The sequence below is a fragment of the Microcaecilia unicolor genome, chromosome 1 (assembly GCF_901765095.1).
Source record: "Microcaecilia unicolor chromosome 1, aMicUni1.1, whole genome shotgun sequence".
NCBI lineage: Eukaryota > Metazoa > Chordata > Amphibia > Gymnophiona > Siphonopidae > Microcaecilia > Microcaecilia unicolor.
This window is the reverse complement of record NC_044031.1, coordinates 566,783,754-566,807,630: the sequence shown is the minus strand read 5'-3', so window position 1 is coordinate 566,807,630 and position 23,877 is coordinate 566,783,754. Positions and strand designations below refer to the sequence as shown.

Sequence of the window (23,877 nt, the reverse complement as noted above, 5' to 3'; positions counted from 1 at the left end):
GTCTTCTGCATATACAGTATGTATGGGTTAAGGTTTTGGTTTGATAATAGTTTGGCCAAGGGTATCATCATTAAGTTGAATAGGGTCGGCGAGAGGGGGGATCCCTGCGGAACTCCGCATTCAAGTATCCATGTGGCTGAAGTAGTCGAGTTAGATGTCACTTGGTAAGATCATGTGGTTAGGAATCCCTTGAACCAATTGAGAATGTTACCTCCAATTCCGAAGTTCTCAAGGATATGTAGTAGTATTCCATGATCAACCATGTCGAAAGCACTTGACATGTCAAATTGTAGAAGTAGTATATTCTTTCCTGTTGCAATTGTTTGTTTGAATTTAGTCATGAGGGTAACTAGTACTGTTTCAGTACTGTGGTTAGACCGAAATCCTGACTGGGATTCCGTAAATGTAGATATAAAAGAGATTGGATATTGGATGAAAATCAATAGTCCTAAAGACTTTCAGTTTGGAATTATTCAATTTAGGACAAATAAATGTTTTCTTCCAAGCATTAGGAACTACACCACTACTTAAACGTTATGTTAGCATTGCAGAAATACAAGGTAGGAGTATAGTAGAAAGACATTTCAAACATCCAGAAGGGATAAGATCCTGTAGTGCTGTAGCTATTTTCAAAGCCCCAGAGCTTTGGTTAAAGTAGATACAGATGGTGTACTGAATTCAAAGAAAAGGCTATCAAAGGAGAGTTCAAAATAGTTGAAGATACAGACAAAAACAGTGGATGCAGAGTTAGATAGGGCCGTGTACAATGTCATAATCTTAGAAAAATGAGTGGTTAGATCTTGAGCCAAAGGAGATTTGACAATGAATGAAATATTTTATATAATGCAGCTGAGTGTGACACTTTCAATATATGTTGTGAAAAATACCTTCATCTTTGCTAATTGGATTAATTTTTTGTAAAAGTGGGCCAATGATTTATAGACCTGCAGCACAGTAGAGGAACGTCTTTTGCGCCAATGACATTCTTTATGTCTCAATTGATGTTTTAAAAGCAAAAGAGAATGATCAAACCATGGATCATGTTTTTGTTTCCTATGGTTCATGCACAGGTTCTAAGATATCGTAAGCAATAGATTTAAACAGTAGTCCAGAGCAGACATTTATCTGCAATCAAACCTTCCTGGAAGGAAGGCTCATCTAAAAGGAATGCTTTAAAAAATTTGTCTCGAGTCAGTTGCGATGAGTCCCTACAGGATGTAGAATAATCCTGTTTTGATGGAAAACTATCCAGAAACATCAGCTGAAATATTAGGAACAAATTATCAGCCTGAGGGAGTGGCTGGGGAGGAAAGGTTGTCAAATTTGGAACCCTAGATTGTGAGATTAATAGTGCATCTAAGAAGTGGCCCTTTTCATGTATGGGGCTTTAAATCATTTGGAACAGCCCGAGCCCTTGGGCAAAAAAGGCATCAGTAATATGAGGGGCTGAACTCTCATCCCAGTGAATATTAAAGTATCCTAAGATGACTGGATCTATAGACTTCAGGCAGTGTGAACTAATTTCAGATTAAAAAATCTGAAATGATGAAGAAGAAATAGAGGGAGAGGAGGAAAACTAGTAATAAATCCAATGGCTGTCAAAAAGAGGGGTGAAAAGCTAACAATCAAAACTGGGAAGTCCGGGTTGTAGAAAGCATAGACATATTCAAAAATGAACAATTGATTACTGCAGGACTACTACTACTACTACTACTATTTAGCATTTCTATAGCGCTACAAGGCATACGCAGCGCTGCACAAACATAGAAGAAAGACAGTCCCTGCTCAAAGAGCTTACAATCTAATAGACAAAAAATAAATAAAGTAAACAAATCAAATCAATTAATGTGAACGGGAAGGAAGAGAGGAGGGTAGGTGGGGGCGAGTGGTTACAAGTGGTTACGGGTCAAAAGCAATGTTAAAGAGGTGTGCTTTCAGTCTAGATTTAAAGGTGGCCAAGGATGGGGCAAGACGTAGGGGCTCAGGAAGTTTATTCCAGGCGTAGGGTGCAGCGAGACAGAAGGCGCGAAGTCTGGAGTTGGCAGTAGTGGAGAAGGGAACAGATAAGAAGGATTAATCCATGGAGCGGAGTGCACGGGAAGGGGTGTAGGGAAGGACGAGTGTGGAGAGATACTGGGGAGCAGCAGAGTGAATACATTTATAGGTTAGTAGAAGAAGTTTGAACAGGATGCGAAAACGGATAGGGAGCCAGTGAAGGGTCTTGAGGAGAGGGGTAGTATGAGTAAAGCGACCCTGGCGGAAGATGAGACGGGCAGCAGAGTTTTGAACCGACTGGAGAGGGGAGAGGTGACTAAGTGGGAGGCCAGCAAGAAGCAGATTGCAGTAGTCTAAACAAGAGGTGACAAGGGTGTGGATGAGGGTTTTGGTAGAGTGCTCGGAAAGAAAGGGGCGGATTTTACGAATGTTGTAAAGAAAGAAACGACAGGTCTTGGCGGTCTGCTGGATATGAGCAGAGAAGGAGAGAGAAGAGTCAAAGATGACCACCACCCTTCCTAGCCTGTTGTGCACTATAAAGATATAAATAGTCACTGGGAGAGGCTTGCATCAGATATGCCAAATCAGAGTCCAGTAGCCAAGTTTCACTTAGGCACAGAGTATCTAGATTGGAGGAGCCAGTAAGGTCCTTAAGAAGATACTGCTTACCTTTAAGAGAACATACATTCAGGAGGTGCAAACGGAGTGGTATGCTGTTAAAATTGAGAATGTCTGACATATGATGATTCAAGGATATAGGGTATAACAGTCTAGAAATAACGGAAGGCCGTTGAAAAGTAATAGATGATCTGTAAGTCTAATGTGCAGACCAAAAGAAAAAAAGGAGATCAAAAAAGACAAAAAAATGGAACAGGAGGGTAACAGAAGAAGTGGTTTATTACATGGTTACCCCACGTGGCCATGTTTCGCCCTCAGGCTGTATCAGGGATAAAAAAAACTACAAAATAAAAATACATAATGAATAAAGAAAACATCACATAGAGAGGCATAATCGAATGGGGCGCCCAAGTTTTCATGAGGACATCCTCGCAGAACGTCCCATGAAGGGGCGGGGAAACCCGTATTATTGAAACAAGATGAATGGCTATCTTTTGTTTTGATAATATGGTCAGGGTGCCCAAATCTCAACATTTAGGTCGACCTTAGAGATGGTCATCCTTAGAGATGGTCATCCCTGGTTTTCAGTGATAATGGAACCCGAGGACGCCCATCTTAGAAACAACCAAATCCAAGCCATTTGGTCATGGGAGGAGCCAGCATTCGTAGTGCACTAGTTCCCCTTACATGCCAGGACACCAACCAGGCACCCTAGGGGGCACTGCAGTGGACTTCAGAAAAAGCTCCCAGGTGCAAAGCTCCCTTACATTGTGTGCTGAGCCCCCCCCCCCCCAAAACCCACTCCCCACTCCCCACAACTGTACAACACAACCATAGCCCTTAGGGATGAAGGGGGGGGGGTACCTAGATATGGGTACAATGGGTTTCTGGTGGGGTTTGGAGGGCTCGCTGTTTCCTCCACAAGTGTAACAGGTAGGGGGATGGGCCTGGGTCTGCTTACCTGAAGTGCACTGCAGTACTCACTAAAACTGCTCCAGGGACCTGCATACTGCTATTGTGGAGCTGGGTATGCTATTTGAGGCTGACAGAGACGCTGGAAAAATATTTAAAAAAATGTTTTGAGGGTGGGAGGGGGTTAGTGACCACTGGGGGAGTAAGGGGAGGTCATCCCTGATTCCCTCCATGGTCATCTGGTCAGTTAGGGCACATTTTTGTGGCTTGCTCGTAAAAAAAAAAGGACCAGGTAAAGTCGTCCAAGTGTTCATCAGGGATGCCCTTCTTTTTTCCATTATCAGCCAAGTATGCGCATGTGTTAAGCATGCCCCAGTCCTGCCTTCACTATGCTTCTGACATGCTCCTGGGAACTTTGGTCATCCCCGCGACGGAAAGCAGTTGAGGGTGCTCAAAAATCAGCTTTCGATTATGCCAATTTGGGCGACCCTGAGAGAAGGACGTCCATCTCACAATTTGTGTCGAAAGATGGGTGCCCTTCTCTTTTGAAAATAAGCCTGATAGTATATTTTATAATAAAACATATCTAAAAACACAATCAAATCATATAAGATAGAAACAGATCAAATAGAAAAACATAATACAATAAAATATAATATAATATCAAATCAATATCAGTTAAAAACATTCAGATTAAAAATGCATGCAATAAAATAATAATTTTAATACAATACATAAGATATCAACAAAAAATATCAACACAAAATATATATCAACGGAACTGCATAAGACAGATAGGTGAAGATATACAATACTAAAATAACTGAATGACAATACATACTAAATATCACCTACCTAATAGGGGTAAAAAGCAAAGCGAACCCCTAAAAGTAGTCATACAACCAACTAAAAAATACAAAATAAATAAAAATAAATAAAATCTCACAATGCTTGGTCTCAATCGCCGTCTCTTATGCACATTCAATTATCTAAAAACATTGAAATTAATATTCACTTTATATTTAGTAATTATTTTGTTAAAAGTAAGAATCAGTGAAAAATGCCTATTAGATGGGTTTCCATGTTCTAATGATAGATAACAACTCAAATTAATAGAAATTAACTTTACTGTGAACACTACCTAAAAACATCATACTGTTCTGTGACAGTCACATTTACCCTGATGATGATATCATTAAAAAGGACTACACAGTGACCATGAAAAAAAAAAAACTGATGCAGAAGCACTAATCAAAACTCACAGGCAATCCAGCATTCATTACTGTTGTTTGAATGGGTGGATATACAAACATCAATTGAAATTGTTACTGTTGCAATGTACCAAACGTGCTTACTGTTCTGTAACAAACACACTTACCCTGATGATTGTGCCATTAGAAAAAACTTTGCGGTGGATGTAGCAATACTGATTCAGAAGCACTCAGCAAAACTCACAGGCAATCCAGCGCTCTATGCTGCTATTAGAATGAGTGGATATACTACTACTACTACTACTACTAACTAGCATTTCTAAAGCGCTACTAGGGTTACGCAGCGCTGTACAATTTAAACATAGAAGGACAGTCCCTGCTCAAAGAGCTTACAATCTAAAAGACAAGAGAACAATCTAAAGACAAGTGAACAATCTAGAGGACGAGTGAACAGATAATCTGATAGGGTGGATAGATTGGAGGACGAGTGAGCAGTTAATCTGATAGGTTGGATAGATTGGGCCATTTCATATTTCTAGAGCGGTTAGGCGCCGAAGGCAGCATTGAAAAGGTGAGTTTTAAGCAGAGATTTGAAGATGGGTAGGGAGGGGGCATGGCGTATGGGTGAGGGAAGATTGTTCCAGGCATAGGGTGAGGCAAGGCAGAATGAGCGGAGCCTGGAGTTGGCAGTAGTGGAGAAGGGTACTGAGAGAAGGGCTTTGTCCTGTGAGCGGAGGTTGTGGGCGGGAACATAGGGGGAGATGAGGGTGGAGAGGTAGTGAGGAGCCGCAGACTGAGTGCATTTGTAGGTAAGGAGGAGGAGCTTGAATTGTATGCGATATCTGATCGGAAGCCAATGAAGTGATTTGAGGAGAGGGGTGATATGAGTATATCGGTTTTGGCGGAATATAAGACGTGCAGCAGCATGCTGAACGGATTGAAGGGGATTGAACGGGATAGGTGGCCGAGTGGGAGGCCGGTGAGGAGTAAGTTGCAGTAATCAAGGCGAGAGGTAATGAGAGCATGGACGAGGGTTCTGGTGGTATGCTCAGAGAGGAAAGGGCAAATTTTGCTGATGTTGAAGAGGAAGAAGCGACAGGTCTTGGCAGTCTGTTGGATATGCGCAGAGAAGGAGAGGGAGGAGTCGAAGATGACTCCGAGGTTGCGGGCAGATGGGACGGGGAGGATGAGGGTGTTATCAACAGAGATAGAGAGTGGAGGAAGAGGAGAGGTGGGTTTAGGAGGAAAGATATACATTCATCTATTTAATTCATTACTGTTGCAACCACATATACCCTGATGATTGTATCATTAGAAATAATTTAGCAATCCCAATTGAGAAACAGCACAACTGGCATGTAATCCAGTGCTCTTTACGGATACTTGAATAGGTAGATATACAATCATTTTATTTATTTATGTGTTTGTTTGTTGCATTTGTATCCCACATTTTCCTACCTTTTTGCAGGCTCAATGTGGCTTACGTGATAGTCTGTAAATGGGGTTAGCCGATTCCGGTTTGAACAAATACAGGTATGAACAATACAAGGTGAAATTCTGGTAGAATGGGTTACATGTATGGTAAATACAATTGGGGGAACTTTAAGAGGGAGAGGAAGAGTTAGGATATGTCCATTATGGTCCATTACGGTCATCTATTTCAATCATAACTGTTGCAACATACCAAACCTCCTTTAAAAATTAAAGGTAACAACATTAGGCTGATCAGATTCCACGAATTTCAATCAAACAGACATGGAGCATAGAGCAACTGGCTTAGAAAAAGTAACTGACTTAGAAATTGCACTGATAAAACATATATTTAAAGCAAGCCAAGCTGCTTAAACAGTACACACCACAATCTAAATTCCATATGGAGTATCTTATATCCTACCTTTCATAAGTTCTTGTTAAGTCTGAAGCAATATCCCAAGCTTGCTCAGCAAACTTCACAATGCTATGTTGACAGGCAGCATTATAACAGATGCTCTGATTGGTCCTTTAAATAGCCCCTTTGAGAGTTAAAAGGTCAAACAGAACTCCAGAACAGGAATCCACTAATCCAAACAAAAGTGTATATTAAATACTATGTTCATCTCAAAAACAGATGAGTTAAAATAAAAGTGAAAAAAAAACATAAAAAGCAGGGATAATTTTATAAAAAGAAGTCTGTCATGTAACATTTCCAGGCAAATGATGTAGAACAAGCATTGGATACATGCAGTGACATATACTGACCACCAGGTGGCTGATTTAAACAAGCATTGGATTGAGCAGCACATATTGAAAATCTGCTGTTGTACTATAAAAACACTGAGAGATCAGTTTCTTGAATCAACCCAAAAGGTTTAACAGTCTTAAATCTATATGTTTAAATTCACATATGTGTGCCACTTATAGTGTTATCAATGTAGATAAGCCCACATGGGCAAATTACTGCATATATTACTTGTGAAGTCTTACAATTTGAGTATTGTTTTAACTGATATTTTTCTCCTGTAACAGGGTGTTCAAAACATTTTGTTTTCAGATTGACTGGACAAACGGAACAATTTAAGCATGGGTAATGACCCCTTCCTCTAACCATACAAGTTGGGACTGGTAATGCTGATGGTGACAAAAAATCCTTCAAATTCTTATTTCTTTTGTATGCTATCAACAATTCTTTATTTGCAAAAGATGGAATGTTCTGGATCAACAACTAATGAGATCTTAATATTTTAGTGATATCAGAAGATAGATTATCATAATATAAAGTGCAAATAACTTTTTGGTCATTATTTTATTTTCCTTATTCTGCAAAAAGGTATTTTCTTTGTACCTGTTTTGTTCTTACTATACTTGTTTCAATATATTTTACAGGATAGCCCCTTTGCGTAAATCTATAAGCCATTTCTCCGATTTGCCCTTTACAATCACGATCCTCTGAACATAATTTTGTTTACTCTTAAAAATTGTCTGTAAGGAAGATTACACTTTAAGGCATGACTATGACAGCTATCAAAATGTAGGAATTTGTTCTTATCAGTAGGTTTTCTATATAGTGAAGTTATAAATCTACCAGATTCTAACTGAATTTTAGTATCTAAAATTTTCCTTTCTACTGAAATTAACCTGAAATTTCAAATTGCTATCTCTTGTATTAAAACATTTGAAAAAATCCATCAACCATGATTCACTACCAGTTCAGACCACAAAAATATCATCAATGTATCTTCGCCATTGCCAAAGCATAATATTCTCTACAAAACATGCAATAAACAGATTAGCTAATGAAGGTACTACCATTGCGCCCATGGCGGTAACTTTTTATTTGTTTGTAAAAAGTACCTTCAAAAAAGAAATAGTTTTCTTTCAATGCTATAGTGATAAGTTCCATGATAAACTTAGTAGGGTGTTCGGTTGGTGTCCTGGCATGTGAGGGGGACCAGTGCACTATGAATCCTGGCCCTTCCCATGACAAAATGCCTTGGATTTGTTCGTTTTTGAGCTGGGCGCCTTTGGTTTCCATTATCGCTGAAAAACAAAACCGCCCAGCTCAAATCCGCACAACGCCGATGCATTTGCTGGGCACAAACTGTATTATCGAAAAAAAGATGTACGGCCATTTTTTTCAAAAATACGGTCTGTCCCGCCCCTTCTTGTACCCGTTCTTGGACATAGACGCCCATGGAGATGGGTGTTCGCATTCGATTATGCCCCTCCATGCCTGACACAATTGGTTTCCCTGGAGGGGTTAATCAAGGATTTATGAATCTTTGGGAGTATATAAATGGTCGGGATGCATGGGAGGTCTACTCTAAGAAAAATACCTTCTTTGGTTGTCAAAAAAACAGCTTCAAGCCCAATATCAATGAGGGAATCAATCCTATGTTTTAAATTACTGGTTGGATCTTTAGATAAAGGTAAATAAAATTTTTTGTCTTTTAATTGTCTCTTAATTTTTTTTTTAACATTTGTACCCCGCGCTTCAATGTATTGATCTTTATCCAATAGCACAACCGCATCCCCTTTATCTGCCTGTTTAATCACAATACTGTTATCTTTCTTCAATGTCTCAATTGCTTCCTTCTCATTTTTAGAGATATTAAAGAATGGATGTTTATTCCTATTTTCCAAATTCTCAATGTCCCTTATAACCATTTCTTCAAAAGCTTGTATTATGGGATTGATTTGAGTGGGGGGGGGGGCATCTAAACACTATTTTTCATAATTACAGATTTGTTCTTTTTGTGTACATGTTTATCTGAAAAGAAATCCATAATTCTTAATTTCCTAGTTAATTTAAATAAATCGATATGTGTGTTGGAACAAAAGACAGCCCTTTATTGAGAATTGAATACTCATGTTGATTTAATTCCCTTTTAGAAAAATTGATAATATTGTCATGTAATCAAGCTGGGTGTCTAACATTTTTTATTTCCAATAATCTTCTATTTGTCTTATTTGTTGATTCATAGTTTGTCTGTTTACAAATTGTCTGTTCACTGAATTGCCTTGACCTCTCCTTACACCTCTTCCTCGCCCCCTTCCCGTATAATAAGGTAATCTCCCTCTTTGTTCTTTCAGTGGTACTGATGAATCTTTTCTTGAACTCTTTTTCCAAATTTTCCCTAGCTGAGAAACCTGCTCTGAAAGGTTAGCTCTAGGAGGTGAGATGTATAAAGGTGCTGATGGATCAAATACTTTCTCATTATCACTTCTTATTCTTTTGGATTTACGTTCAATGACAGGACTCTTCTGCAAAGTGTTATTCTGTTTATCAAATTTATCAGCATAATTTATGTTTCTATATCTACATTGTCTATTCCTATTATCTCTCTGATGCCATGGGTACACATTATTATATTTATAATCTGTTTCATCTCTCTTATATTTATCATATTTCTTGCTTTTCTCATCTTTCTTGAATTGTTCTAATTGCAAATTAAAATCTTCAAACAGATCTTTAAAGCATAAGTTATTTTCTCTTAAGGAGACCAATTCTTTATCAAGATTTTCCTTTAATTTTTCCGTTTTCTTGTTCGCTGTTTGTATGATCAAAATCATTAAGTCCCTATTAGGTAGGTGATATTTAGTATGTGTGGTCATTCAGTTATTTTAGTGTTGTATATCTCCACCTATCTGTCTTATGCAGTTCTGTTGATACATATTTTGTGTTGATATTTTTTGTTGATATCTTATGTCTTGTATTAAAATTATTATTTTATTGCATGTATATTTAATCTGAATGTTTTAACTGATATTTATTTATTATTATATTTTATTGTATTATGTTTTTATATTTGATCTGTTTCTATCTTATATGATTTGATTGTGTTTTTAGCTATGTTTTATTCTAAAATATACTATCCTGCTTATAATCGAACGAGAAATACACCCAAGTTCCGACCTAAATCGGGAGATGGACGTTTATCTCACAAAAACGAATAAAGCGGTATAATCGAAAGCCGATTTTTGGACGTTTTCAACTGCACTCCGTCGCGGATGCGGACAAAGTTGATGGGGGCGTGTCAGAGGTGTGGCGAAGGCGGAACTGGGGCGTGGTTATCTGCCGAACAAAGATGGGCGCATTTCACCGATAATCGGAAAAAAGTATGCGTTTTTAGCTAGAATTTAGGACACTTTTCCTGGACCCTGTTTTTTCACGAATAAGGCCCCAAAAAGTGCCCTAAATGACCAGATGACCACTGGAGGGAATCGGGGATGACCTCCCCTGACTCCCCCAGTAGTCACTAACCCCCTCCCACCACAAAAAAATGATGTTTCACAACTTTTTATTTTCACCCTCAAATGTCATACCCAGCTCCCTGGCAGCAGTATGCAGGTCACTGGAGGAGTTGTTAGGGGGTGCAGTGGACTTCAGGCAGGTGGACCCAGGCCCATCCCCCCTACCTGTTACAATTGTGCTGCTTAATGCTTATTAGTCGTCCAACCCCCCCAAACCCACTGTACCCACATGTAGGTGCCCCCCTTCACCCCTTAGGGCTATAGTAATGGTGTAGACTTGTGGGCAGTGGGTTTTGAGGGGGATTTGGGGGGCTCAACACACAAGGGAAGGGTGCTATGCACCTGGGAGCTCTTTTACCTGTTTTTTTGGTTTTGTAAAAGTGCCCCCTAGGGTGCCCGGTTGATGTCCTGGCATGTGAGGGGGACCAGTGCACTACGAATCCTGGCCCCTCCCACGAATAAATGTCTTGGATTTATTCGTTTTTGAGCTGGGCGCTTTCATTTTCCATTATCGCTGAAAAACAAAAACGCCCAGCTCACACACTGTTGAATAAAACATGGGCGTCTATTTTTTCCCAAAATACGGTTCGGTCCACCCCTTCACGGACCCGTTCTCGGAGATAAACGCCCATGGAGATAGACGTTTTCGTTCAATTATGCCCCTCTATGTGATGTTTATGTTTTATTCATTATGTATTTTTATTTTGTAGTTTTTTGTACCCCTGACGCAGCCTAAGGGCGAAACGTGACCACGTCGGTTAACCTTGTAATAAACCACTTCTTCTGTTACCCTCCTGTTCCATTTTTTTGTCTTTTTTGATCTGCATTTTTCTTTTGGTTTGCTATTTCTGTGGCAGATCTTTGCCTTTTTTTTGTTTCAGTCTAATGTGCAGGAATGGGCTGTGTATCTAGCATAATGTACTAGAAGATAGCTAAAAGGAACAAACATGAAAAAAACAAAGGTACCCACAAATATATACACACAGGTGTTTGCCAGTGATGAAGCAGCCCAGCCCCCGCGAGCTTTCATTGTTATAGAGCCGGGGGCTTCTTGAGGCGATACCTCTTTAAACAAAAGATTTGATCTTTGGTCAGAAGTAATGCCAGTTGTGCTTATATATATCTCCTTCATTATTTTATTTGTAATATATACACACAGCACTATAAATTGTGCACAAATTTGCACATGAAGGAGAGCACTAAGGAGCATGTTTGCTTTTTTAAAAATTTTATTTTAGAATTCTAACTATGTTTAACAATATCTTACAATTCCTCTTTTAAACCCTTATCTTTAAGCTGTGGCAGAAACTTCAAGCTTTAAAACTATGGGGGAAAGGCTATGGAGACTAGCTTGCATTTTCTGCAGGGGGTGTCTATTGTTTGCTTGCTTTTTTTTATTTTAAAATTCTAACTGTGTTTATCAATATCATACAATTCCTGTTTTAAACCCTAATCTATAAATTGCCAAGCTCAGAATAGAATAATGTCACTTACCCACAGAGATGTCCTCTTCTCTCAGAACTTCTCAGAAAGAAAGTTGAGTGTGACCTTTCCTATCTATATAGTTTGGATTCTAAGGAGACTATTTCAAAACAAACCTTTTGAAGCTAGCCCAGTAATCAAATTGCCCTTAGTAATCTTAGCAACTGTTCTATTTCCTCACACCTTAATTCACACCTAATTCAGGTTAACTGACATGCTACCTCTCCAGCAGGCAAGAACAGAGAATAATTATCTTTTAGAACAGTTCATGACTCTTTCCAAAAATACTAGGAATAGGGGGCACACGATGAAGCTACAAAGCAGTAAATTTAATATGAAACGGAGAAATGTTTTCTTCCCTCAACGTGTAATTAAACTCTGGAATTTGTTGCCAGAGAATGTGGTAAAGGTGGTTAGCTTAGCAGGGTTTTAAAAGGGTCTGGACAGCTTCCTAAAGGAAAAGTACATAGACCATTATTAAAATGACTTGGGAAAATCCACTGCTTATTTCTGGGATAAGCATCATAAAATGTATTGAGCTTTTCTGGGATCTTGCCAGGTATTTGTGACATGGATTGGCCACTGTTGGAAACAGGATACTGGGCTTGATGGACCTTTGGTCTGTCCCATTGTGGCAATACTTATGTACTCCTTATGTGTGCTCCTTCGACATATGCCACAAAGGGTATTCTAAGATATGAAGGATGAATGTATACATCAGTCCCGGGTGTGGGGGCTTGTACTCCCATGTTCCTAGAGGCAAAGTATATCCCAATATTACTAGAATTAATTGATCAGTTTAATACATTTTTAATTAATATAATTAGCTGATCAAAATCAGGGGTAATGCCTTTTAATAGATATACTTATGTATTAGAATCAGAAATTTTTTTTTCCATTTCAAATAAGCACCAAATTCATGAACTATCTGGGAATATAGTTTGCCCTTACAATGGAAAAGACCATCACAAAAAAATACTGTGAATGTTTTTGCAGTGGTAAAAGAAACAACAGAAGCCTGGGCAGCTCTATATTTAGTAGATGAAATCTTTCATATAGATTGGGGCCTTGTCATAAAGTATTTTAAAAACAAAAGTACATAACTTAAAATACAGGTGGACCTCAACTGTCTGCACATACCTAGATGTTCAATGTTGGTGTCCAAACATGGCCTGGCATTTAATATCTTGAAATAAATTTATTTATTTATTTATTCCATTTGTACCCCGCGCTTTCCCGCTCATCGCAGGCTCAATGCGGCTTACATAGTAACAAGAGAATACAATCTGTAGTATCAAAATCAACAAAGGAGGTATATGGTAGGACAAATGAACAAAGAGTAAATGGGATAAAAGAGGTATGAGAGAAAGGATAGGGATAGGTAAGGAAGTGGAGCGATAAAGAAGAGGTAGGGGAAGAGCATGAAGGATAAGAAGGTTGGTAGGAAGTAATTCCTGAGTCATTGTTGTTAATGATTAGATGAACCGGTAAATGGATGGGTTGCTTATGTTTGCTTATGGTAGGTCAAGTCGTTCGGGTAAATCTGTTTGAATAGATGGGTTTTCAATAGTTTCCTAAAGGGAATGTATTCACTAGTTGATCGAATGTATCTGGGTAGAGCGTTCCAGAGTTGGGATCCCAGGTAGGGGAAGTTAGATGCATGATATGTTTTGTACTTTAGTCCTTTGCAATTGGGAAGGTGCAGGTTAAGGTATGTTCGCGAAGATGTTGACCTATTTCTGGATGGAAGATTTAATAGATTGACCATGTAACTTGATGATACTCCATGGATGATCTTGTGAATTAGTGTGATGGCCTTAAAGTTGACTCGTTCTCTAATGGGGAGCCAATGAAGTTTCATACGGAGGGGTGTTGCACTTTCGAATCTAGGCTTCCCATAAATAAGTAGCTGCCGTGTTCTGGGCAGTTTTAAGTTTTTTCATGATTTGGGCCTTACATCCAATGAAGATACTATTACAGTAATCAGCATGGGTGAGTACCATGGATTGTACCATAAAGCTGATGGCAGTGAAAACAAATTGCTGGCTACCACAGGCTGAATATTTACATTTTTATATATTGTAAATTTTCCCAGACATATTTCCACAGACATATATAAACCACTCAAAACACTTCTGTATAGGGTTTTATAGAAAAGTAAACCAGCATGAAACAGCCCTTAAAACAGTGATCATTCATTTTTAAGTTGGAGACACTTTGGATTCTAATGAGCTGAAGGAGAACCACCAAATCTTCCCATGCAGGGCCACAACACTGCTGACGTGTGTGTCAATGACATCCATCTGCACCAACCCACTTTCAGACTTCATTGGGGTATCTCCAAGGTTGTGCACATTTCCAAATGCATTCTTTTTTATCTATTAAGATATGCCATGTCCTTCAAGCATGTGGCTCTTTCCCCCATCCACTTTCCCATTTTTGTCTTGAGCCTGGGTACAGATGCAGAGTAGCAAAAAAAAAAACAAACAAACAAAAAAAACAACAACCCATAATAACAAAAACAAACAAACAGACAATGGGGGGAGGGGCACTCCAGATGTCTCAAGGGACCACCATTGGCTCCCAGGCCTTGCATTGAAGAACACTGTCTTAAAAGATTGAAATTACCTAAAAGAGAAAGAGGGATTAACTTTCTATTCTTGCAAATTACTGTATCTATTTTCTATTACAGCAAGGAGGAGTGTTACTTGAACAGAGTGACAAGTAAAATCCATATCAAAAGCATAGAGGAGGTAACAATGTTGGGCAGACTGGATGGACCATGCTGGTCATTATCTGCCATCTGTTTCTATGTTATTATGAAATGGATTCTAGACCTAGTACAAATGGAAAAGCCTGGCTGCTTAAAGATAGAGTAAGAAATAATACACCTTATATTAGCTAAGAAAATGTTTGGAATAGACACCCCCTGCCTCCTCTAATATTCTACAATGAAAACATTTCATAAATCAGTATAATGTTTTAATGTAGAGGACAGATGTTCTTTGAGAATGTCATTGTGACATAATAAGTTAATTAAAGTAAATAACAAGCCCCTAAGCTTGGCCTTAAGCTGGAGAAACTGACAAATACAAGAAATATGGTCTATTGGACAAATATTTTCAAGTCATAACGTTAGGTCCTTTGAATAAATAAATGAGAATCATAATCTACACATTCTCAAATCTTTAAGTGGCTACAACTGCAGAGATATCAGTATAGATGAATGTGTGTTGTTGGTGTGTTTGGTTTTTTTTTTTTTTGCAAGTTTAAAATTTAAAGTTTGAAGTTTTATGTTATATTTTAGAATTATTTATTGTTCTAGAATATTATGTATGTATTGTAAACTGCTTTGAACATTTGGAAGAGCAGGCTATATGTTTTTGATATTAGTAATAATAATAATAACTCAGACATTTCATATTACATACTGGACTTCCATTAGATGAATTATATAATGATTGTGCTCCAGAACATGTCATTATTAAGTGAACAATGTTACCATACTCAAGGTTTTATCAGTTCATTAACACAAGTTCACATGGAGAACCTAATAGCACAAAGAAAATATGGGAATTGGAAATAGGATGCCAACTAGATAAAAACAGCTGGTCTACTATAAGGAATTTAATTATTAAATTATCCCTCTGGGTTTCTGTAAAACAATTCATATGTTTCTTAATTCACAGATCCTATCGGCATGGATGGGCAGACTATAAAGGCCAAATGGTCTTTGCATTTATTTTTCTCTGTTTCTATATAAAATATTTAAATGACAATAGATACTGGACTTGTAAAGCAGAAATAAGAACACTATTAAATATGATCCTTTATTGTAGACAATTAAAGGACTACTGTTCAGAAATATGGATACGAATTCCCATAGGCGCCCGGTATAAGAGGCTTGGGGTGGCTAAGCCTCCCCTGCTGCATCAGGATGGATCAGCTGTGGAGTCCTGCTGCTCTGGGGGGTTTAATTTGTTGATTTACCTCCATCCTCACAGCACGAGCTGTCTCTAGCCTTGTGTAACCAGTTGTAGAAATTGGTTTATGGTTTAATTTGTTTACCTTACTGCTGGGAGAGCAGGGGGGTTGGCTGGAGGTGTCCTGGGTTGCCAGGGAGATATTTAACGAGGGTGACTTCCTGACCTGCACATGAGCAGTTCATACCAAAGATACTGCACTGACACCTGAGGACAGATAGCAGCAGAATCGGATACTGGGCTAGCATGATCAGAAAAAGTCACCAGACAACAAAGGTAGAAAGGATCATTTTATTTTCATTATAGTGTTTGGAATATGTCCACTTTGAGAATCAGGTGCTCAACATTAAAAGTTTATATTTATTTATTTACTTATTTGTGGCATTTTATCCCACATTAAACATGAATTAGGGTGTTTTGTGGCTCTACATGAGAACTGTGATGATATGATCCCTTGTTTCATATTATTGAAGGTCTGCATTTTCCGTATGGGTGGTATATTGATGTATTAGGTTCTGCCCAGTGTAATATTTATGGTACTGTAAGGTTCTGAGTGTTTTTGCACAAAGTTGTGTATAGTATTTTGCAGTTGAGCGATTGTGGTTAGAATATGCTTTGAGCAACCACTTTATTCTTTGACATATGATACATATCTAATATCTACATTTAATAAAAGGTATTAATTGTGACTTTTATTTTTATTTATTTATTTTTTCTGTGTGTTATCAGACAATTATGGATTTAAGCTCCACCCCTGGCCCCACCCCTAACTCCGCCCCCTTTAGCCTCCCCAAACAGTTGGGCCACCGACCGCCTATGACACACATTTTGAATTTGAATGAACCTCTTACATACAAAATTATGGGTTTTCCCCAGAAGCAAATTCATAGGCTGCAAGCTGTTCAGAATGCTGCAGCTACATCAGTCTTCGGTGAGAGGCAGTATGATTATGTGACACCTTACCTGATTCAGCTTCATTGGTTGTCACTGGTTGCCAGAATAAAGTTTAAAATTTTAATTTTTATGTTTAAGATAGTTTACAACCTCTGTCCCAGTTTACAGCCTCTATCCAAGTTATTTAAAGGACTTTGTGACAATATATACCCCTCAAAGATATCTTTGTTCAGCTAATGAACTGGAACTGGCTAAACCTCCTAGATCTGTCTGCCGGATGAGAAGTACAAAACAACTGTCGCTAATGGGTAAAGGGGCTAAACTATGGAATTTCACCCAAGTTTTTGTAAGAGATATTAAGACCTATATGGTATTTTTGTACCATTTGAAAACCTATCTCTTTTATAAATATTTGAATAGACCTTGAATATCTTATTTGAAAAGTTTGGAAAGATGAGGCTTGCCTATAATAAGAACATAAGGATTGTATACTGGGACAGACTGTAGGTTCATCAAGCCCAGTATCCTGTTTCCAACAGTGGCCAATCCAAGTCACAAGCACCGAGCAAGACTAAGCTGAGGAGCATGCCATCAACACCACATGTCCCTGATGCAGAGGTCGAAATGCTGGCCATCGTCGGATGGAAGCGGAGGCTGCATGCAGAATGGGCTGTTAAAATTGACTGAATGTTAGCACTGACTAGTTCAAGTTTATATCTTTGAATTATCAGCAAGCATTTTGAAACATTTTAAAGCACTTTAAGCAATCAAATAGAAAAATGTATACACTAGAGGTTTTTTATGCCTATGATAAGACTGTAGCTGCCAAGAAGTCCGAGAAATGTGAAATAGTCCTTGTGGTTCGTCAAGGCTTTTTCCTCCTAGTGTATTACATTCTGATTATTGTCTGGTGTGCAGATTTTATGGGTGAGAGTTTGGGTATTGTATTTTTCATATTTCACTGTCCACCTCCTTCATCCGTTTATGCAATGTGACCTAACTTTAAGCATCATTTATAGGATAGCACTATGCGCTACTTGGTTCAGTGCTGATTCTTTTAGGTGCCATTTATAGAATTTAATCCATTATGTTTATGTTTATTAAGAACTTGCTATACCACCTTTCTGTCAAGCAGATCAGGGTGGTTTACAATAAAAATAATTTAAAATAATAAAATTAAAAGGAGGATAAGAACATCCATTAAACATAGGACAGTGGCATGCAGCTAAGATAACACACACATGTGTAAAAGTTTAGAAAATGGAAAGGCTCACCCTTTAAGGGGAGCCGATTACAACCGGGCTGAAGGCTCAGGAAGAACCTGGGGTGGGGGGGGGAGAGGGAGGGAGGAGTGGGAGTGGATAGGAAGGATAAGAGATTGAAGGGTGATGGGTAAAGGGGCGGGTAGGGAGGAGGGGTGAAGAAGGGCTGTGAAGGGAGACACAGCGCCATTTGGATTTCAGCTTGCCATTTGAGGTACGGCTATTCCGCTGTGCCTTCGCATTGGCTGTTCATGGGGCCCTTAGGGTGAGTGAGTTGGTGGCCCGGTCTAAGTCTGCGGGGGCTGTCAAGGGTTTGTTAACGCGGGATGTGACTATTACACAGACGGGGATTGATTTACTCACACCCGGTCTAAGTCTGCGGGGGCTGTCAAGGGTTTGTTAACGCGGGATGTGACTATTACACAGACTGGGATTGATTTACTCATACGGAGCTCAAAAACTGACCAGTTGGCCAGAGGTTCACCCATGTGGATTAGACCACACTTACCGGAAACTACATGTCCTTTATACAATCTGCAACAGTACCTGCAGATTAGACCAATGGGGGGTGTCTGGCTGCTGCTCCATGCTAATGCGTCCCCATTGACTCGATTTCAATTCATCAAAGTATTGCAGTTGTGTGTTACTCGGGCGGCCTTGCTTGGAATCTGCAACATTTAGTTCGGACTCATTCCGGATTGGGGCGGCGACTTCGGCTGCTCTGCATGGAGTTCCATGTGAACAAATTAAACGGTTAGGCCGGTGGGGATCGAGTGCGTTCAAAAGATACATTCGGCCTCCACGTTAGTAGCCCTGTTAGGGTTAGCCCTGTTAGGGTGGGTGGTCCTTTGCAGTGGGGTTTACTGGGGTTGGCTTTCCTATTGTTGCCATAATTGATAATATGTTAATTGCATGGGTTGGCTTTCCTGTTCATTGATAATATGTTAATTGCATGGGTTGGCTTTCCTGTTGTTGCCCTAATTGATAATATGTTAATTGCATGTGGCTTGCCATATTTGATAGTATGTTAATTGCATGTGACTTGCAGGTGACGTATTTGATAGTATGTTAATTGCATGTGACTTGCAGGTGACGTGGACGTGGTGGAACAGTACCAGATATGGATCTGTGGTCACTCACTCTTATTTTTGGGCTGTACGATGGTTGGGTAAGAGAGGGATGCTGTGGGCTCAATTGTTGCCAACCATAGAGTGGGAGTTGATGACTTCCAGTGCGCCACAGTTTCTCCTCCTGCATTTAGGGGGCAATGATTTAGCCACAGTTTCTCCTCCTGCATTTAGGGGGCAATGATTTAGCGGGGATGACTGTGCTATTAGTGAAAACAATACAGAGTGATTTATTAAAACTGGCATGACCTGTTGAAAGTTGCAATACTGAGCGAAATGTTATGCCTGCATGCGGGCAGGATTACAGACCAAGATGGACAGGATTACAGACCAAGATGGACACGGCTAGTCTCCTGGCTTGGACGGCCAGGGGGCTTTGGTTGAAGTGGTAAATGCATCCTTGTACGGGATGCATTTCATTGCATTTGATTGCACAGCGTGCTATAGCATTTGATTGCACAGCGTGCTATAGCATTTGATTGCACAGCGTGCTATAGCATTTGATTACACAGCGTGCTATAGCAGACAGCACTGAGGAGGAACAGGGTGCTTGGACGGCACAGCCTGTAGTAATATTAAGCAAGAAGGGACGAGTTTGGAGGGGTGAGAGGTCGCATACAGCGATCGATGGCACACGCAAAAAAAAAAAAAAAAATATTAATAGGTGGATGGGTAAATTTATGGGGTCAGTTAAAGGGCAAGTGATTGTGCATGAGTTCCTTAAAGAATCTTGTGCGGGTTGATATAGATCGGATGGGGTCCACCTGTCTGATGTGGGCCTGGATATATTCAACTTTGATTTACATAATTTTATTGAAGCCATTACGCTGGTGGTAGGTCGCAGCCAGGGTTTGGGGGGAGCCCGCGGCGAACGAGGAGTCGTTGCCGTGGGCTGTGGCATAAGCTATGGAACTTAGGTAACATTAGCGACGAGTACACAGCACCTCAGCGGATAATATGCCAAACTGAGTTACTATGTATATGTTAATGACCTGTTGAAAGTTACAATACTGAGCGAAATGTTATGCCTGCATGCGGGCAGGATTACAGAACAAGATGGACACGGCTAGTCTCCTGGCTTGGACGGCCAGGGGCCAATAGCTTTGGTGAAAGTGGTAAATGCATCCTTGTACGGGATGCATTTGATTGGACAGCGTGCTATAGCAGACAGCACTGAGGAGGAACAGGGTGCTTGGACGGCACAGCCTGTAGTAATATAACAGGGTGCTTGGACGGCACAGCCTGTAGTAATATAAGCAAGAAGGGCTGTGTACTCGGAGGGAGATGTTTATCAATGATGTTTATCAATGATGTTTACCAATGATGGTTTATGTGAAGGTTTACGGTAAATAAAATTTTGGGACCTGGCTGCGGCCTAAATAAATCCACATTCGTTAAAGAAATTGGCTTCTGGTGTGGTGTTTGGATAGAAGGGGGTGACTGAGTGAATGCCGAATGCCCGTGTTGATGGAAAGGCTCACCCTTTAAGGGGAGCCGATTACAACCGGGCTGAAGGCTCAGGAAGAACCTGGGGTGGGGGGGGGAGAGGGAGGGAGGAGTGGGAGTGGATAGGAAGGATAAGAGATTGAAGGGTGATGGGTAAAGGGGCGGGTAGGGAGGAGGGGTGAAGAAGGGCTGTGAAGGGAGACACAGCGCCATTTGGATTTCAGCAAGCAGAGAGAGCAGTGTTGACCCGCCCTCCCGCCCATGAGGTACGGGGGAAGGGTCGTTGTCGCAGCAAGGCATAAGCTATGGAACTTAGGTAACATTAGCGACGAGTACACAGCACCTCAGCGGATAATATGCCAAACTGAGTTACTATGTATATGTTAATGACCTGTTGAAAGTTACAATACTGAGCGAAATGTTATGCCTGCATGCGGGCAGGATTACAGAACAAGATGGACACGGCTAGTCTCCTGGCTTGGACGGCCAGGGGGCCAATAGCTTTGGTGAAAGTGGTAAATGCATCCTTGTACGGGATGCATTTGATTGGACAGCGTGCTATAGCAGACAGCACTGAGGAGGAACAGGGTGCTTGGACGGCACAGCCTGTAGTAATATAACAGGGTGCTTGGACGGCACAGCCTGTAGTAATATAAGCAAGAAGGGCTGTGTACTCGGAGGGAGATGTTTATCAATGATGTTTATCAATGATGTTTACCAATGATGGTTTATGTGAAGGTTTACGGTAAATAAAATTTTGGGACCTGGCTGCGGCCTAAATAAATCCACATTCGTTAAAGAAATTGGCTTCTGGTGTGGTGTTTGGATAGAAGGGGGTGACTGAGTGAATGCCGAATGCCCGTGTTGTCAACTGGATTTTCACATCAACAGAGTTTTCAGGTCAACTGACTCTGGAATCTAATGGCCAAAGGTCAATGTAAAGAAATGGGTTTTTAGTAGAGTCTTTCATTATTTAAAAAGATAGTTCCTTCTGAAGAGAGACTGGGAGTGTGTTCTAACACTAAGGGGCAACAGAAGAAGGCTGATTGAAGTGTAGATTCTAAATGAGCTCTGGAAAAAGGAAGAAAAAACAAATGTACTTTACTGATTGATTTTATACTCTGATCACCAGAAAGCAGAGGAATACAGTTATGTTACTAATGTGGTACATAGGTCTCTAATATATGCTAACAACATGGCTGAAAGCAGACTGCAGTTAGTTTCACTTCTGAATGTATAGCAATTTTCTTATTAATCATGTTAATAGTTAATGGGCAGTAAGGACATATATATATTAACTTAAAGCTGCAGACTCTGCCCATTGGATGTTTCCAATATGAATTTCCATGCTAAGGGAGGCTTTTACTAAGGTGCTCTACCATTTAACACCAGCTGATTTGTAGTACCAGCTAAAAAAATGCAAGAGCACCTTAGTAACAGACCCCCCTATGTAATCAACATGTGTTAACAATTAACATGGAAGGGCAGTGGAATATATGTTTTGGTTGAGGGGGGCATAAAACCAACCTCCATCCCTGGATTCCTAATTGCTGTTGCTGTGTTGGGCAAAAAGCGGTAGGGCCATGTCCCCAGTGAAAGATTAACTTTTCATGTTATGTTATAATGGACTTATAACCCACCAAATTGCTCAGATGAGGTTCTAAGCGGGATATAGAAAGATACTGATATTTATTATCTGGATTCACAAAAGCTATTCAAAACAACTAATTAAAGGACTTAGAAAACAAATAAGTCTTCACCATTTTGTGAAAGGAGAAAATGACTTATTGCTTACAGAGCATATTCAAAAGCATGGATTAATGAGACAAAGCCATCATGGATTTAGTGAAGGGAAATCTTGCCTCTTCAATCTACTACATTTCTTTGAAGGCGTGAACAAACATATGGATAAAAGTGAGCCGGTAGATATTGTGTATCTGGATTTTCAAAAGGTATTTGACAAAGTTATCTCATGAAAGACTCCAGAGGAAATTGGAGAGTCATGGGATATGAGGTAGTGTTCTATTGTGGAATAAAAACTGGTTAAAAATAGAAAACAGAGAGTACGGTTAAATGGTCAGTGGATAATGGAATTCCCCCAGAGGTCTGCGCTGGGACCGCTGCTTTTTAACAAATATTTATAAATGATATAGAGATGGGAATAACTAACGAGGTAATTAAATTTGCTAATGACACAAAGTTATTCAAAGTTATTAAATCACAAGAGGATTGTGAAAAATTACAAGACAACCTTAAGAGACTGGGAGACTGAGCATCCAAATGGCAGATGACGTTTAATGTGAGCAAGTGCAAAGTGATGCATGTGGGAAAGAGGAACCTTAACTATAGTTACGTGATGCAAGGTTCCACATTAGGAGTCACTGACGAGGAAATGGATCTAGATGGCATTGTTGATGATACGTTGAAACCCTTTGCTCAGTGTACGGAAGCAGCTAAGAAAAGCAAATAGAATGTAAGGTATTATTATAAAAGGAATGGAAAACAAAAATGAGGACATTATAATGCCTTTGTATCGCTGCATGGTGCGACTGCACCTCAAATACTGTATGTAATTCTGGTCACCACATCTCAAAAAAGATATAGTGGAATTTGAAAAGGTACAGAGAAGGGCGATGAAAATGATATGCTTCCGATACGCCCCTGGGAACTTTGGTCATCCCCGTGACGGAAAGCAGTTGAGGATGCCCAAAATCGGCTTTCGATTATGCTGATTTCGGCGACACTGGGAGAAGGACGCCCATCTCCTGATTTGTGTCGAAAGATGGGAGCCCTTCTCTTTCGAAAATAAACCTGTTAGTAAACAGGGGGTTATTCACCTGAGGCTCCGTTGTCAGCGAACAATCTAAAAGCATTCCCAGATGTTAGGAGACTCAGCATTAAGCTGAATCCCTTCATTGTTCAAAATGAACTTATGGAATGTTAAATTAATTCATACCAAACCAGAAGATTTTCAGAGTATATACAAATGCTTTCTGATACTTCCAGTTTGTTTGTGCATGAGTAATCCATGTATACTTGTTTAATTTCTATTGAATTTAGAAGTTTGGTTCAATGCTGATTACTCATACAGTTGACTGAGTATTGCAAATGAGTAGGTAATACTATTCAAATTAAAGGTCCACATGTTCTAATCTATCAGTTTAAAAAGCACCTATGCTTTTTAAAAATGTAATCTTCCAAAGGAATGTATTATATA

General features: G+C 39.7%; 1 protein-coding gene across 1 annotated transcript in view; it reads left to right on the top strand.

Annotated features, from left to right (window-relative positions):
* CSMD3 (CUB and Sushi multiple domains 3) overlaps nucleotides 1–23,877 on the top strand; it is a 2,043,988-nt gene that overhangs the window by 1,013,083 nt on the left and 1,007,028 nt on the right. The window lies entirely within an intron of this gene.